The 17,110-nt window shown below is 46.1% G+C and overlaps 1 protein-coding gene across 1 annotated transcript in view; it reads left to right on the forward strand.

Moving 5' to 3' along the window:
* The first annotated feature begins 1,496 nt into the window (after positions 1-1,496).
* LOC138950518 (uncharacterized) overlaps positions 1,497-17,110 on the forward strand; it is a 272,384-nt gene continuing 256,770 nt past the window's right edge. The window contains exon 1 of the mRNA XM_070322252.1: positions 1,497-1,935. The gene's annotated coding sequence lies outside the window, so the exon portion shown is untranslated. The remainder of the gene's footprint in view (positions 1,936-17,110) is intronic.

Raw genomic sequence — 17,110 nt, forward strand, 5'->3', positions numbered from 1 at the left:
CACAATGTCGGTTGAATATCAAGGTCTGCAATGACTACCACACACAGCATTCAGATTTGAAAAATAGAACGCTCAAACACTAATTCTAAGACCTTCCTCGTGTGTATTGTCATCTATAATTCAACTCCCAAAATGAACTCTGTAGCTCTCGGCTCAATTGCAGATCTGTATCTCTGGGAACAGTGCATGAAATACTCAGGGTCGAAAGGTAGGACGAACATTATGACTCGCTCAAAGAACGTCCCAATGAGAATTACAGTCAGGGATACCCACTCGGCAAAACACAGCCGTTTTACATTTGAGCAATTCAGAACTAAAACGTTGTTATTTTAAGGTATTCCTGGTGTGTGGTCACATAATTACAACCCCCAACCTGCACTGTATAGCTCTTCTGACGATTTGAGACAGTTTTCTTGTTAGCTATAATTTCTTTTAATAACCGTTATTTACAATATGAATCCAAAGTAAGTAACGTAGACAGCTAGCCCTTTCTGTTCAGATGATACACTTGAAACGGAAGTTCATTTTTTTAACTTTTTTGTCGCGGATATAATGGGATCAACCTTGAATTGATAGCCTCAAAGTATTATCAGTTTGTTTGTTTGTTTGTTTGCTTAACGCCCAGCCGACCACGAAGGGCCATAATCAGGGCGGTGCTGCTTTGACATATAACGTGCGCCACACACAAGACAGAAGTCGCAGCACAGGCTTCATGTCTCACCCAGTCACATTATTCTGACACCGGACCAACCAGTCCTAGCACTAACCCCATAATGCCAGACGCCAGGCGGAGCAGCCACTAGATTGCCAATTTTAAAGTCTTAGGTATGACCCGGCCGGGGTTCGAACCCACGACCTCCCGATCACGGGGCGGACGCCTTACCACTAGGCCAACCGTACCGGTAGTATTATCAGTACCCATCCATGTTTAGAATGTGCCAATTACTTATATCTTCCACAAATGTCAAAGAAGTAAGACAAGTAGCAACGTATATTTTTTTACCTCTACGAATTCGCACTTTGGAAAATGCAAGATGTAGGACCAACATGTTGCTTGTCATGCTTCTTTCACACTTTGTTTTACTTGTATTTTGTGTCACATGCAGTCTTGTCACGGTCCGGAGGCTTTACACATAACACACCCTCTCTCTCTCTCTCTTGCTCTCTCTCTCTCCCTCTCCCCACTCTCTCCCCCCCCCCCCCCCCCCCCCCACGTTCTCTTTCTCTCTCGCTCTCCTGCTCTCCCTCTCTCTCCCTCTCCCCCTATCTATCTCTCGCTCTCTTTCTCTCTCTCTCTCTCCTCCCCTTCTCTTTCTTTCGCCCTCTCTCTCCATCTCTCTCTATCTCTCGCGCGCTCTCTTCTTCTCTCTCTCCCCCCTCTCTCTCTCTCCCTCTTCCTGACACACACAGCCAACCAGAATGTGACCGTGAGCTCTGTGAGGGAAAAACCGATGACGAGCAACATCCGGTACAGCAGGACACTGACAAGGATGCTGCTCGAGAATGGTCTTGCTATGTGTACTTTCATACCGTATATAGACATGCACTGTAATCAATGTACTCACATACCGTATATATGGACATGCAATGTGTGACAGTTTGTCAGTATTGAACGGACGATAGACGGCGCGCAGCTTTTTCTGATTCAGGCTGAAAAATATTCCGACTCCAGTTCTCCAGCGGGGAAACTCACAAGTCTAAAGAAAAGCGTATCTCGCCTTTGAGCAACAGACACAAATCAGAAGTGAGAATAGGCAGCATCTGATTTGAGGAACAACAGACTGCAGAGCTCTTTTGGTGTTGCACAGAATTGAAGGGACCGACACCTAACGCAACACGTGAACCGCAGTCATACGAGGAGCGCACGTTGTGAAAGAAAACAGCCCGAGCAGCGTTACAGGGAGCCTGGTGCAGTTGTCATCGTGACTAAAAGAGGTAAGCTGATCTCTGTCTCTGTTTCCTTGTCTCTGTCTCTCCGTCTCGGTGTGTCTCCCTCTGTCTCTGTGTCTAAGTGTCTGTCTTTGTCTCTCTCTGTCCCTCTCTCTGTCTCTGTCTGTCTCTCCTTCTCTCTCTTTTAAAATAATGTGATTGTGTGAATATGCTTAACCGATAAGGCTTAGCAGCTTCACATATATCCCTACTACTGCATGTAGTTTTTCTCATAACTGAGATATTTCATTGCAAGTTGGTTAATTGCATGGGGCAGTCTAGTTTGATCTACATGCACTTTATATATTGGTTGCATGGGGCAGTCTAGTGTGATCTACATGCACTTTATATATTGGTTGCATGGGGCAGTCTAGTTTGATCTACATGAACTTTATATATTGGTTGCATGGGGAAGTCTAGTTTGATCTACATGAACTTTATATATTGGTTGCATGGGGCAGTCTAGTTTGATCTACATGAACTTTATATATTGCATTGGTTGCATGGGGCAGTCTAGTTTGATCTACATGAACTTTATATATTGGTTGCATGGGGCAGTCTAGTGTGATCTACATGCACTTTATATATTGGTTGCATGGGGCAGTCTAGTTTGATCTACATGCACTTTATATATTGGTTGCATGGGGCAGTCTAATGATATTGGTTGCATGGGGCAGTCTAGTTTGATCTACATGAACTTTATATACTGGTTGCATGGGGCAGTCGAGTGATATTGGTTGCATATCATGTTCCATTTAGAGATAGCTCCATTAGAGTGAGTCAATTAGCTAAAGGTCCAAGGGACAGCACTCCGTATGTTGTGGTCTTTGATAATAAAGCATGGCCGAACCAACACTATGTCTCCGCCTCTCTGTACATAAAACCCACAAATACAACAGTATATTGTTCTGAATATTTACATGCAGTGGTTGATTATGTTAATGTTCTTATTATTATTGCAACAATATGTATAGGGATTCATAAGCATGGAATTCCATTAGAAATTAGATATATTTCTGATTATGAATTGCGGTTAAGAAATTTAGAATAATGAATGAAAAACAAAAAAATTAAATTAGCATTAAATAAAAAGATCAATGAAGAAGGATGCTCCCTGCCCGTTAAAATAAAAATAATAAAAACAAGAGGCGAAGCCATCAAGGCTCACGTAAGAAATCGACAAACAGTAACACAAACTCAATCACTCCGTCACACACACACACACACACACACACACACACACACACACACACACACACACACACACACACACACACACACACACACACACACACACACACACACACACACAGACACACACACACACACACACACACACACACACACACACACAGAAAGAGCATAGGTGAAACTGTGCAAGAAAGCGAGACATTAGATCTAGATCTGTCTGTCTGCATGTAGCCTACTTACAGAGAAACGACTGCCAACTTGTCTCGGCCAGGTCAAAATAATAATGACCGAGACTTTCAGTACTTCCTTCGCGTGACGTCTAACCCTCTTACGTCATAATGTGACGTCAATGTAATGTGACGTCTTCAAATGTTAGAGTTTCTACCACAGACATACACACGCACGCACGCACGCACATACGCACGCACGCACAGACAGACAAAGTTACGATCGCATAGGCTACACTTACGTGAGCCAAAAAGTAAAGGTCGAAGGAGCCTGCATGCTACTGAGATAAAAAATAAATAAATAAAAAGAATAATACTGTAAGCTTATGTCTGGCCTGTCCACTGTAGATAGGAACATTGGTTTGACTGTTGTGTACTTGCAAAAACAATTCAACAGTGCGAGGACTGACATACAGCGATACCCATACTTACCTGATTTAAACCCTCCAGACTTTGATGACCTTTAGGGTTATCTTAATGCGTTCGTAAACAAGAGCACTGTTGCACCACACTTTGAAGTAATCCCACACTTTGAAGTAAATTACTTCAAAGTGTGGGGATGTGCCCCACACTTTGAAGTAAACCCATTTTTTACTTCAAAGTGTGGGGGGATCTTCCCACACTTTGAAGTAAACTCAGTTTTTACTTCAAAGTGTGGGGGGATCTTCCCACACTTTGAAGTAACTTACTTCAAAGCGTGGGACTTTTGCATCGCCTGTTTGAGCCTGATGATTTTGTCAAAAAAAATGGCAAAGTCTTTTGGATGAGTGAACAGAAAAAGTGAGCGAGCCAAGAAACATAATGATGTTTGTTATCAGGCTTTAAGCAATGTCCCATTGTTGAGTGTGACGAAAACTCGTGGTGACGATTTTAAAACATGTTGGGTCACGCATGGTCCAATCTTACATGGTCCAACCTTACATGGTCCAACCTTACATGGTCCAACCTTACATGGTGCAACCTTACATGGTCCAACCTTACATGGTCCAATCTTACATGGTCCATATATATTATTGGACCATGTAAGATTGGACCATGTAAGATTGGACCATGTAAGATTGGATCATGTAAGGTTGGACCATGTAAGGTTGGACCATGTAATATTGGACCATGTAAGATTGGACCATGTAAGATTGGACCATGTAGGGTTGGACCATGTAAGATTGGACCATGTAAGGCTGGACCATGTAAGGTTGGACCATGTAAGATTGGACCATGTAAGATTGGACCATGTAAGGTTGGACCATGTAAGATTGGACAATGTAAGGTTGGACCATGTAAGGTTGGACCATGTAATATTGGACCATGTAAGGTTGGACCATGTAAGGTTGGACCATGTTATATTGGACCATGTAAGGTTGGACCATGTAAGGTTGGACCATGCAAGGTTGGACCATGCAAGGTTGGACCATGCAAGGTTGGACCATGTAAGATTGGACCATGTAAGATTGGACCATGTAAGGTTGGACCATGTAAGATTGGACCATGTAAGATTGGACCATGTAAGGTTGGACCATGTAAGATTGGACCATGTAAGATTGGACCATGTAAGATTGGACCATGTAAGGTCGGACCATGTAAGATTGGACCATGTAAGATTGGACCATGCGTGACCCAACATGTTTTAAAATCGTCATCACGAGTTTTCGTCACACTCAACAATGGGACATTGCTTAAAGCCTGATAACAAACATCATTATGTTTCTTGGCTCGCTCACTTTTTCTGTTCACTCATCCAAAAGACTTTGCCATTTTTTTGGACAAAATCATCAGGCTCAAACAGGCGATGCAAAAGTCCCACGCTTTGAAGTAAGCTACTTCAAAGTGTGGGAAGATCCCCCCACACTTTGAAGTAAAAACTGAGTTTACTTCAAAGTGTGGGAAGATCCCCCCACACTTTGAAGTAAAAAATGGGTTTACTTCAAAGTGTGGGGCACATCCCCACACTTTGAAGTAATTTACTTCAAAGTGTGGGATTACTTCAAAGTGTGGTGCAACAGAGCACGCTCTTTCCTCCCAGATCATCAGTGACCTGAAGTTACAGCTAGATTAAAGGCAATCTCGAGACAGCAAAGCGTCCGTGTCATTGACTATTTCGGAGAGGTAATTATTTTGGACCACATTTTGGAGAGAGGGTAAAAGTCGCATTATTTTACATACAGACAAGAACCTTTGTGGATTGGTCGTAAACAAACTGAATTCAAATGGCTGGAAAATTAACCCTCTTTGTTGTAAAGTTACACAACTCATCGATAACATGAACGCATTCCTCAATGATAACTCCCCTGATCCTGCCTGCATGACATGAACGCATTCCTCAATGATAACTCCCCTGATCCTGTCTGTATGACATGAACACATTCCTCAATGATAACTCCCCTGATCCTGCCTGTATGACATGAACGCAATCCTCAATGATAACTCCCCTGATCCTGCCTGTATGACATGAACACAATCCTCAATGATAACTCCCCTGATCCTGCCTGTATGACATGAACGCATTCCTCAATGATAACTCCCCTGATCCTGCCTGTATGACATGAACGCATTCCTCAATGATAACTCCCCTGATCCTGCCTGCATGACATGAACGCATTCCTCAATGATAACTCCCCTGATCCTGCCTGTATGACATGAACGCATTCCTCAATGATAACTCCCCTGATCCTGCCTGTATGACATGAACGCATTCCTCAATGATAACTCCCCTGATCCTGCCTGTATGACATGAACGCATTCCTCAATGATAACTCCCCTGATCCTGCCTGTATGACATGAACGCATTCCTCAATGATAACTCCCCTGATCCTGCCTGTATTTGCTGTCTTCAAGCCACTGAGTGTCTAATTAGTCAGGCGACGATTTAGATCTTCGTACGTCTCAAAATGTTACGCTGACCCAGAGAGTCTGCTTGTAATTAGATCTGGCATGGTGCTCGCCGCGGTACAGTCTGGAACATGGCACCCTGAAAGATAAACGCGGTCTCATATTTCACACTCTTTCTTTTGCGCCTGCCGGCTCTGCGCTGGAGGATATTAGATGTATAATATGAGCAGAAACTGTTCCAATTTCCCGACTTCAACGTTTATAGAATGGTAAAAGAGTAAAGATATTTGTTTTCGTTTTTCTCGAGTTTAGATGTCACATTTTGTGAAGTGTTTCATCGGAGGTAGAAGAGGAGGCAGGGGGACATTGACCGACTTTTTACTTTCTGTTTTCGTGCTATTGAAAGTTTAAAAAAAATGCAATCGGGAGACAATTAAACCGTGAAAGCATATTTCCAGCAGAAAACAGTGAAACTATACATGTGCTCAGACTGGCTCGAACGATTTACGAACGATTGACGAACGGTAACTCCACGCGAGCAGGGCGGAAGTGACGTATCACGGTGAACACGGCAAACACGCTGCGCGAGAGCAGACGCTAATAATGTTGGAACATCGCTCTACCTTTCAGGATCAGGATCAGGATCAGGATCGATACATTGCAGGAACCTTTTTAGGTATCATCGCAATGGCTGCTTAATAAAGTGCCTTTCTGAAAAATACCGTTCAGCATAATGCCTTTGCGAGAAAGTAAGTTTCCAGACAGTTGCAATTAATGGTTCCCGACCGCTGTACACGCCTAAAACGTCTCCTTTATATCTGAGTAAGAAACTGTTCTTCCAAAAAGTTTTGAATCGACGAAGAGACGCTGTCCGCCACTGTCCGCCATTTTTTCAAGTCACGGCGTGAAAGCCGCAACGACGCATTCTGATTGGCTTTGCGCTACGATTGCCCTACGACAGTCTCGCGGGGATAGAACAAGTTCTATCGCCCAAAGCTACGAGGGAATCTCATAAGACAGAGTCGTAGCCTTGTCGTAGCTCTTGTCAGGGGGGCCCGGGTAGCTCAGGTGGTAGAGCACTGGACTTGTGATCGAGAGGTCGCTGGTTCGAATCCGGGCCGGGACGGACACGGGTCAACTTTATGTGCAGACCCAGAGACGGTATCCATCTCCCACCCCCGTGTCACCACAATGGCACGTTAAAGATCTTGGTCATTCTACCATAAGTGCAGATGGCTGATACCACCTAAACACGCAAACATCAAAAAGCCGTGAGGGCGTAAAACTCGAATCGTATAAACCAATTCATGTCCAATATAGGCAATTAAGACCCCTTAAAATGTACTTTTTTTTTAGCTCTTGTCTAAGACTCAGTCGGCCGTGTGACTGTGTAAATCTTAGGAAAATCGCAGCGTGTGACGGCCCCATTACGCCCGTGGCCGTGGCGAGAACGATTATGCCTGTCAGCTTTCAGCCCATCCCTTCCTCCCTCTCCCATCATCCCAGCTTGGAATAGGTCCTAAGACTATAATGTTGGTTATGGTAGACTAGGTCCTTCAAATAACACCAAAGGTAACCATCTGGAAGGCTTAGATTGGGTTGCTTTGGCTACCGCTCAATGACAAACCTCGTACTGTGGAGTGGATCTCCAAATTCTGTGTTTTTTCTCCGAAAGAGCACAACAGTCACAGCATTTGGCATACACCCTTGCCACTTTCTTTCACAGGTCACAGGGTCATGAATAAGCTGGAGTTAATGTACTCTAAAAATGAAGTGGTTGTGTCAAGATGTAGAAGTTATAAGCATTTTTGTGGGTGTCATTTTTTGGGGTGTCACCCTGTATGATATGGTGCTTTTACATTTAGTCAAGTTTTGACTAAATGTTTTAACGTAGAGGGGGGAATCGAGACGAGGGTGTGGTGTATGTGTGTGTGTGTGTGTGTGTGTGTGTGTGTGTGTGTGTGTGTGTGTGTGTGTGTGTGTGTGTGTGTGTGTCTGTCTGTGAGTGTGTGTGTGTAGAGCAATTCAGACCAAACTACTGGACCGATCTTTATGAAATTTGACATGAGAGTTCCTAGGAATGATATCCCCGGACGTTTTTTTCTTTTTTTCGATAAATATCTTTGATGACGTCATATCCGGCTTTTTGTACAAGTTGAGGCGGCACTGTCACACCCTCAATTTTCAATCAAATTGATTGAAATTTTGGCCAAGCAGTCTTCGACGAAGGCCGGACTGCGGTATTGCATTTCAGCATGGAGGCTTAAAATTAATTAATGACTTTGGTCATTAAAAATCTGAAAATTGTAATTAATTTTTTTTTAAATGATCTAAAATTACTTTTATTTTATTCTTTATCATGTTCTGATTCCAAAAACATATACATATGTTATATTCGGATTAAAAACAACCTCTGAAAATTAAAAATATAAAAATAATGACTAAAATTAAATTTCCGAAATTGTTTTAAAATCTATTTCATCTTATTCCTTGTCGGTTCCTGATTCCAAAAACATATAGATGTGATATGTTTGGATTAAAAACACGCTCAGAAAGTTAAAACGAAGAGAGGTACAGTAAAGTGTGCTATGAAGCACAGCACAAGCGCTACCGCGCCAAACAGGCTCGTCACTTTCACTGCCTTTTGCACTAGAGGCGGACTACGTTCAGTTTCATTCTGTGAGTTCCACAGCTTGACTAAATATAGTAATTACGCCTTACGCGACTTGTTTTTTCATATGAATATATCGTCCTTTATTTCTCGTTCTCTGTCTGTCTGTCTGTTTAACCTTATGTATCTCTCACTCTCTCCGTTTCTGTCTTCTGACTGCATATGTCTGTCAAACTCTCTGCCTGTCTATCTCTTGCTCTGTCTCTGTGTCAATTCCTCTCTCTCAGTGTCACCCTCTGGCCTGCCCCCCCCCCCCCCCCCCTTGAATCTATCTAAGCTGTTCCTGAGTAGTTCTCTGTCACGATCGGGTGACAGAGACCAAGAAAGTGTCACTCGGTGGAGTGCCTGTTCTTGGTCGAGTATGATAGAAAGCGCCTGTGCGTGATATTGGGCTACAGCAGAGTTTGCTGACAGTGCTCAATGAACACGGAGGGTTTGCTGCGCACGAGTTTTACAGTGGAGGTTTCTGCTGTCATAGGGCTGACGGTTTTTCGCTGACAGCGCACACGGGATTTTCAGGGATTGAGTTTCTCGTGTCTTTTTTCTGCTTGGGGAGGCAGAATTGTGTATAGCTGGACTGGTTTTTGACAAGGTCTGTCACGTGTTATTGGCTAGGTTGTCTGGGAGAGACACAAGGGCGGCGCACTTGACACCCAGCGGCAGAAGGGGAAGGATCTAATACACAGTTTCTAGAGTATGATGGTTTTTCACCGAGTATTATATTCGGCACTCTAAGGGAACTTCCACCAATTATTTCTTCTCTCTGCCACGTATTTTGCTGAGGACAAGTCGTCAACTTTCCTTCGTCGGCGATGGCTTTCGCATAAGGATTCGACAAGGGGTTCTGGACGTTTTTGGTCACTGTTGACGAACAGAGGCTGTTCCAGGGAGGAAGCGGATTTTTGCTTCCATGAGAGTACAATCATAGGCTTTTGAGGTAATAAATCATTATTTAACGCTGTTGATGAGTCTGTGTTTGTGGAATGAAATACTCTCTGTTGTTCTTTCCAGGTTAGCGCATAATTTACTCTCTGTGACGCTAAAATACTAATCTGTATATGGTTTTTGCAGATAGGGAGAGAAGGACGGAAAATGACTGTTTTGTTGTTGTAAAAAGTCCGTTTTGTGCAGGCCCACGTGCTCGATGAGATATTTAAAGATGACATGTTTTAAGGTGGTGGGTGAGGGGTAGCTGACATGTTTAGTGCACCGATGCTTTCTGTTTGCAGCCTTCGTTCGTTTCTGTCGGTTTCCTGTAACCGCTGCACGGCTGCCTTTTGACGGGGCACTGCTAGCTGCAGACGTTGGAGCTGGGACCTGAGGAAGCTACGCTAACCGGCTAACCAGCAGACCGGCTAACCAGCAGACCGGCTAACCAGCGAACCGGCTAACCAGCAACCCGGCTAACCAGCAACCCGGCTAACCAGCATACCGGCTAACCAGCATACAGAAAGAAAGCTAAGTGCACCGTGTCTTACGCACCCCGTTGACCACCGTTGTCTTTTCTTATCTGTGATTTCATTGGAGTAGTGACAACGTGGGGTGTGTGACCCCTGCACGAACTAGAGCTTTTCGAACAGAACATTCGCATTTAACTATATTTACACGGGTTCAGCGTGTTACTATAATTTTCTATACACTACTGGCATTTTGTCAGTGAACACTGGTTTTTTGGCTCACGTAAGTGTAGCCTATGCGATGATAAACTTTGTCTGTCTGTGCGTGCGTATGTATGTATGTGTGTATGTCTGTGGTAGAAACTTTAACATTTCCGAGTCTATGGATTACGTCAGTCTCGGTCAAAAGTGTTCGACGTGTGTGATAGAAACTATTTGAAGACGTCACATTATGACGTAAGAGGGTTAGACGTCACGCAAAGGAATTACTGAAAGTCTCGGTCATTGTTATTGTGAGCGGGCCGAGACTTCTTGGCAGATCCAGGGTCTCGCTTTCTTGCATAGTTTCACCTATGCTTACTGTGTGTGTGTGTGTGTGTGTGTGTGTGTGTGTGTGTGTGTGTGTGTGTGTGTGTGTGTGTGTGTGTGTGTGTGTGTGTGTGTGTGTGTGTGTGTGTGTGTGTGTATGTGTGACGGAGTGATTGAGTTTGTGTTACTGTTTGTCGATTTCTTACGTGAGCCTTGAAGGCTTCGCCTCTTGTTACGTGTTGAGAACGTAAAAGGAACATATTTTGAGTGAAGGCTCGAGGGAGGTGGCGAGTTTATACATAAACAGGCGTCTGAAACTTATACTTTTGTTGACTCTATTTAATTGTATGACTGCGAGAGTGGATCGTGGTGTGGTTAGTTAATTAGTAGTAATTAACCGGTTCATAATCACCTTAAGTGATATATTGAAACGTGACACATGGGGGCCAAGCCGGGATTTACTCAGTTAATTTCCAACTGATAAAGACCCACCAATTAAGGATAACTAAGAGCAGATAATCTCGTCAGTGCTCGACTTATTTTCTGCTTGGTGCTACCCTTTTTTGTATAGTTTTGATCATATACCACACCTTAAGCGATTCACATCTTGCAGGAAATGTAAATTGTAATTTGTGAGTTATTGTATGCGCTAACTGTGATTACTTCCCTTTCCTTTGTTTGTGAATCTTTGTTGTTGTACGTTCAGAGTTTTCCGTTGCAGAGAGCTGAGCGGGGTTAGCGGATTTGTTATTCGTTTTACTCAGTTTTCTCTACATTGTTGTTTCGCATTCTGTAACAGGTTACATTTCTACCGTCTTGTTTTACTTGGATTTTTCTCCATATTTTGACTTTGTTGGAATTTTGGGGGGGAAGGGTCCGAGGACTTCTGTCCTAACCGAGGCTGTGGGAGACACTCTGTTTCACCGCAAAAAGCAGCCGATAAAGTAGGCCACGGCTGTGGGAAACACTTTGTTTCACCGCAAAAAGCAGCCATAAAGTAGGCTACGCGTTTTGTTCTACACCGTTTGGATTTTTCTTCTGCATTTTCCGGTTGCTGGATTTTTGTATCCATTTCATCACCGCGTGTTCTAGCTATAGCTGCGTTAGACTTACTTTGGTAATAAAGCTTTGCTAAAACTAACCATGGCCACAGGGGGATCTCCTACGAGGAGAATAACTTTCGAGACTCCTGGCAGCGAGCAACCGACTGAGCGAGACGCACGCGTTAGAGCCCGAAGCGTTCTAAAACGCTTAGAAGTAGAACGGAAGGAAGAATTTGAGCGACTGACAAGAAAAGAAGAACGTGACCGACAGGACAAGAAGGACGAACTTGACAGACAAGAAAGGGAACGACAGGCTGAACGACAGGCCGAACGTGACCGACAGGACAAGAAAGAGAAAGACGAACTTGACAGACAAGAAAGGGAACGACAGGCAGAACGAGACAGACAGGAAAGGAAAGACGAACGTGAGAGACAGGAACGACAAGACGAACGTGACCGACAGGATAAGAAAGACGAACTTGACAGACAAGAAAGGGAACGGCAGGCCGAACTTGACAGACAGGAAAAGAAAGACGAACGTGACAGACTAGACCGGAAGGAACAGGCGGATCGCGATCACCAGCTAGAGCTAGCTAGGCTACAGGCCGAGAAGGGTACGCTTACTCAGGCTAGCGCGCCGACGTTTGTTGCCGACCGTACGAGACTGCCGACGTTCGACGATGACAAGGACGAGCTCGACGACTTTTTACGCCGGTTTGAGCGCATTGCATCTGACCAGAAGTGGGAAGAGGCCACGTGGGCTAGCCGCCTTAGCACCTGCTTAAAAGGACGCGCATTGCAGCTCTACAACGCTTTGGAGGACGACGAGGCGAGAGACTATCAGGCACTAAAGAAGGCGTTACTCCAGCGCTTCAACCTGACTGCGGAAGCCTACAGACGACGTCTGCGTAACAGCAAGAGACTGAGCGGCGAGCTGAGTCATCAGTTTGTGGCACGCCTTAATCTCTACCTGCGGCGCTGGGTGGAGATGGCCGAAAAGGACTGGACCGTCAACGACCTTGCCGACCTCATAGTCATGGAACAACTGATGTCCAGCCTGCGACCTGAGGTGGTGACCTTCGTGCAGGAACACCAGCCAAAGACTACTCAGGAGGCAGCCGACTGGATCAGAGTACACGAGGACGCCCAGGCGATCTCCGGCAAATCTTCAGGCTCACGGCCGGGAAAATCGGGAAATTCAGGTTCTTCAGGACCCAAGGACGGGAAGGACGATCAGGGACACAAAGGATCAAGTTCCAGAACTGACATCCAGTGTTACTACTGCAACAAGCGGGGCCACGTGAAGAAGGACTGCCACAAGAGACAGGCTGACCAGAAGGGCGTACACTTTGTTGGCAGCGAGGAGTTAAGGGACGTCACGAGCTCATGCACAATTCCACAACTCTGCGTTCCGTGCTCCAGGAAACATTTCCAGCCCCACTGCAACGTTTACGTTAACGGAGTGAAGGGCGAAGGTCTGCGGGACACAGGAGCAGACATGATAGTGGTTCGGGCGAGTCTAGTTCCAGCTATGGCCTACACAGGAGACAGCATCAGGGTGAGAATGGCCGAGGCATCTCACGCTTACGACTTGAACACGGCAGTGATCAAGGTCGTAACACCGTTGTTCACGGGGACCATTGTGGCCGTCGTCATGGACGATCCTCCATGCGACCTGCTCATTGGAAACCGGGTTCAGTTTGTGGACGGCGTCACCAGGGAGGTTCCCGTTTATCGGTCTCCCGACGTCATTTCAGTGCTCACGCGGGCACAGGCGGAGCGAGAGGACAAACCTCTCAAACCCCTACCTGCTGCACGAGCTGCCCTGGGGAACGTGACCCCCGCGCTTCTCGCGAAGGCTCAGGCATCTGATCCGACATTAGCGACTCCTCGGGAGCACGCGAAGTCGGGGAAGGTGAAGCTGAGCGGGAAGCATGGGAGGTCAAGGTTCCTCAGGGACAAGAAGTTGCTCTACCGTGAGTTCAGCAACCAAGAAGGTACATTCAAACAGGTTGTCGTGCCTCGCGAGTTTCGCGAGGGTGTCATGGCAACGGCACACGACTCGATTCTGGGAGGTCATCTTGGTACCAAGAAGACCACGGATCGTGTCTGGCGCCACTTTTACTGGCCAGGCATCTGCACGGATGTCCGACGTTTCTGTGCGTCCTGCGATAAGTGCCAGAAGGTGGTTGCCAAAGGAAGGGTGAGGAAGGTCCCCTTGGAGAAGATGCCGCTCATCGACGAACCCTTTCGTCGGGTGGCAGTGGACATCATCGGGCCCATCTTGCCTGCGTCTGAGGACGGAAACAGATACATTTTGACCATGGTGGACTACGCTACTCGATACCCAGAGGCGATCCCTCTGAAATCGATTGAAGCCACGCGAGTAGCTGAGGCTCTGGTTACTATGTGGTCCCGGCTGGGAATTCCATCAGAGGTACTCACCGACAGAGGCACGCAGTTCACGGGAGGAGTGATGGCGGAGGCAGCACGACTGCTATCACTGGAGCAGCACTTCACCACTCCTTACCATGCTCAGTGCAACGGACTGGTGGAAAGGTTCAATGGCACCTTGAAGACCATGCTGAGGAAACTAGCTCAGGAGAAACCACGCACGTGGGACAGGTACATCCCAGCATTGCTTTTTGCATACCGCGAGGTTCCTCAGGAGAGCTTGGGTTTTTCCCCATTTGAGTTGTTGTACGGCAGACAGGTACGCGGTCCCATGGCTATCCTGCGTCAGGCTTGGACGGACGAAGAAGCTGACGAGGAGGTGCAGACGACAGCGACCTACATCGTAGAACTCAGGAACAGGATTGAAGAGACCTGCAAACTGGCTCAAGAGAACCTGGGGAGAGCAGCACAGCGTTACGCGCGAGGATTCGACCGCAAGGCACGGCCGCGCAGCTTCAAGATTGGAGAACGGGTGTTGCTACTTCTACCTGTCAAACACAACAAGCTACAACTGCAGTGGCAAGGACCTTTTGAGGTGACAGCGAGGGTGGGCCAGAACGACTACAGGATCATGATGCACGGGAAAGCACGCCTGTACCACGCCAACCTGCTGCGCGCCTACATAGAGAGGACAGCCTACGGGGAGAAGAACAAAGACCAGAAGAACAAAGACAAGAAGACAAAGAAGGTTGCAGTCATCAGGGGTGAAACGAGGGGTTGCTCGTTCTTGAGGACGACCTTTCTGTCTGGAGACGGACCATCAACCTCTGCAATATCTTCAGGTTGCAAGGTTGGCAAACGCCAGACTTATGCGCTGGGCGTTGATTCTCCAACCGTACCAATTCACGGTACGCGTCATTCCGGGCGCCAACAATGTTGGAGCTGACTTTCTCTCTCGGGCTGTAGAGGAGAACATGACTGTGAGCGAAACCGAGGTTTCGTCTTGAAGAGGGGAGGTGTGTCACGATCGGGTGACAGAGACCAAGAAAGCGTCACTCGGTGGAGTGCCTGTTCTTGGTCGAGTATGATAGAAAGCGCCTGTGCGTGATACTGGGCTACAGCAGAGTTTGCTGACAGTGCTCAATGAACACGGAGGGTTTGCTGCGCACGAGTTTTACAGTGGAGGTTTCTGCTGTCATAGGGCTGACGGTTTTTCGCTGACAGCGCACACGGGATTTTCAGGGATTGAGTTTCTCGTGTCTTTTTTCTGCTTGGGAGGCAGAATTGTGTATAGCTGGACTGGTTTTGTGACAAGGTCAGTCACGTGTTATTGGCTAGGTTGTCTGGGAGAGACACAAGGGCGGCGCACTTGACACCCAGCGGCAGAAGGGGAAGGATCTAATACACAGTTTCTAGAGTATGATGGTTTTTCACCGAGTATTATATTCGGCACTCTAAGGGAACTTCCACCAATTATTTCTTCTCTCTGCCACGTATTTTGCTGAGGACAAGTCGTCAACTTTCCTTCGTCGGCGATGGCTTTCGCATAAGGATTCGACAAGGGGTTCTGGACGTTTTTGGTCACTGTTGACGAACAGAGGCTGTTCCAGGGAGGAAGCGGATTTTTGCTTCCATGAGAGTACAATCATAGGCTTTTGAGGTAATAAATCATTATTTAACGCTGTTGATGAGTCTGTGTTTGTGGAATGAAATACTCTCTGTTGTTCTTTCCAGGTTAGCGCATAATTTACTCTCTGTGACGCTAAAATACTAATCTGTATATGGTTTTTGCAGATAGGGAGAGAAGGACGGAAAATGACTGTTTTGTTGTTGTAAAAAGTCCGTTTTGTGCAGGCCCACGTGCTCGATGAGATATTTAAAGATGACATGTTTTAAGGTGGTGGGTGAGGGGTAGCTGACATGTTTAGTGCACCGATGCTTTCTGTTTGCAGCCTTCGTTCGTTTCTGTCGGTTTCCTGTAACCGCTGCACGGCTGCCTTTTGACGGGGCACTGCTAGCTGCAGACGTTGGAGCTGGGACCTGAGGAAGCTACGCTAACCGGCTAACCAGCAGACCGGCTAACCAGCAGACCGGCTAACCAGCGAACCGGCTAACCAGCAACCCGGCTAACCAGCAACCCGGCTAACCAGCATACCGGCTAACCAGCATACAGAAAGAAAGCTAAGTGCACCGTGTCTTACGCACCCCGTTGACCACCGTTGTCTTTTCTTATCTGTGATTTCATTGGAGTAGTGACAACGTGGGGTGTGTGACCCCTGCACGAACTAGAGCTTTTCGAACAGAACATTCGCATTTAACTATATTTACACGGGTTCAGCGTGTTACTATAATTTTCTATATACTACTGGCATTTTGTCAGTGAACACTGGTTTTTTACGTGTTGAGAACGTAAAAGGAACATATTTTGAGTGAAGGCTCGAGGGAGGTGGCGAGTTTATACATAAACAGGCGTCTGAAACTTATACTTTTGTTGACTCTATTTAATTGTATGACTGCGAGAGTGGATCGTGGTGTGGTTAGTTAATTAGTAGTAATTAACCGGTTCATAATCACCTTAAGTGATATATTGAAACGTGACATTCTCTGTATCGTCCGTTATTTCGGGTTGCACTACTATACTCTTTCTCTCTCTCTGTGTCTCTCTCTGTTTCTGTCTCTCTCTTTCTTTTTCTCTCTCTCTCTTTCTCTCTCTCTCTCTGTGTCTTTCTCCCCCCTCTGTCTGTCTGTCTGTCTGTCTCTCTGTCTGTTTCACTCCCTCTCTCTCTCTATCTTTCTTTATCTCCCTCTCTCTGTCTGTCTCTCTGTCTGTCTGTCTCTCTCTCCCTGTCTCTCTCTCTCTCTATCTCTTTCTCGGTCTCTCTCTCACTCTCTCTCTGTCTGTCT

Source organism: Littorina saxatilis, linkage group LG16 (genome assembly GCF_037325665.1).
Source record: "Littorina saxatilis isolate snail1 linkage group LG16, US_GU_Lsax_2.0, whole genome shotgun sequence".
Lineage (NCBI taxonomy): Eukaryota > Metazoa > Mollusca > Gastropoda > Littorinimorpha > Littorinidae > Littorina > Littorina saxatilis.